Here is a 1,878-nt window from a genome sequence, read left to right as displayed (position 1 = left end):
ATAAATATTTACCATCTTTAGCCTCAATCTGGTCAATTAAATTATCATTAGAAGTATATTGGTTAGAAGTATATCCAAAGGTTTGATCATTAGAAGGGAAAAAACTTAAAACTTAAAACTTCAACAGAAGGACAGGATTGGTTACAGTTGTAGTGCAAGCATCTATGTGTTTCAATCATTATCTTGCGCATAAGGAGAAATTTTACTTGAAAATATTACCGGACAGTAGTCAGAAATCCGGACAAAATAGCGTCCGATTATTATTTCAGTAATTAGTTTGTACTTCAAAACCGGACGCAAAAATAAGTGAACTACACATGCATTACCGGACATCTAAAAAATGCCAAACTCGTTAGGTTAGGGTCAGAGTTACGATTAGTTGTGTATAAAACACATCTTTACATTACTCAACACCCTTTTATTGGGGTCGGGGGTAGCCAGATCAAGTCTTTTTCCTTTTTAGCTCATTTTTCTCATTTATGGAAAAAATGCACTATTGTGCTCTCCAGGTCCGTCCGTCCGTCTGTCCGTCTGTCCGTCTGTCCGTCTGTCCGTATGTCCGTCTGTCCGTCTGTCCGTCTGTCTGTCTGTCCGTCCGTGACTTCACGTTTTCGTCGACTAGAAAATGCGCTCTCTGTCACTCACTGCAGTGGGTACTGAGTTATATTTTTTATAATATTACATAGATCATTGGGTACAAAATAATCATAGTCCAGACATAAGTTACTTGTACTTATCTATATTATTATAAGTATGGTTTGGTTTTATGTTGTCGCACTAGACAGGTCTGAACAATTAGAGAAAATACTTGTGAGTGCACCTGTATCCGAGAAACAAATTCAATGAAACTATTGATTTCAAAGCATTTTATATGACATTCATGAACGTTTTGCGTACCACCTTCATGAATTTCAAAACATTTCATAAGACATTCATTAACGTGTTATACAAATCGATTGCTTCTACAAAAAAAAATAAAAATAAGTAAATGAATACGATCGTAATGTCTTCGGTAATTCTGCAAATTGTTCCTGTAAAATCCTTGCTCCTCGTGACTTTAAACAACACAGACAGACGAAACCATTACAGATTTTATCCTTTATTAATGTTTAATGGAGGGAAATCATAAACGAAATACCCGACTACATCGAGACTTTTTCTCAGGTTATTACATGCTGGCGTCATTTATTTATGAAAAATGTATTTACAACTAATGATTGAATATTTAGTTGCAAATGCATTTATGATTTATTTAGATCCAATCACTCAGATCTAGAAAAAATTCCAATTTAAAATGAACCAATATCATGAAAAAATTCAATAAATATACACAAGCATGAAATATTTTTACTTCAATTGAAGTAGCAATGAAAGTCTTTTTAGCACATTTTCTTAATTTATGGAAAAAAGCGCTATTGTGCTCTTCATGTCCGTCCGTGGCTCCGCGTCCGTCCGTGACTTCACGTTTGTCCGTGACTTCATGGACGGACGGACGAGAAAATGCGCTCTCTGTCACTCACTACAGTGAGTACTGATCTAATTTTTAGCGCCTATTTTCATTTATGGAAAAAAGGCGCTATTGTGCTAGATGAATCGATATAATTAAAACAGTGAATAATCGAATACAGATAGCGTGTCTATAGCGCATGTTGAGTCCGCTCACATGGGATTGAGTTCCTCCCGAAACGTTAATTTTGATTATTTTCTGTACTTTAAAAGGTTAGGATTTTAAGGTCACATACAGAACATATTTTTAAAAAAATTCGCGAAAAAAGATGTTTGAACTAACCTTCATGGGATATTATTTTGGGACTTAATAGGAACTAATGCTATTTAGTTAAAAAATTAATACAAATATATTTAAATCTTCCATTTTTC

This window comes from Hyalella azteca, unplaced genomic scaffold, assembly GCF_000764305.2.
Source record: "Hyalella azteca isolate HAZT.00-mixed unplaced genomic scaffold, Hazt_2.0.2 contig3459, whole genome shotgun sequence".
Lineage (NCBI taxonomy): Eukaryota > Metazoa > Arthropoda > Malacostraca > Amphipoda > Hyalellidae > Hyalella > Hyalella azteca.
This window is presented reverse-complemented; position numbering follows the sequence as displayed.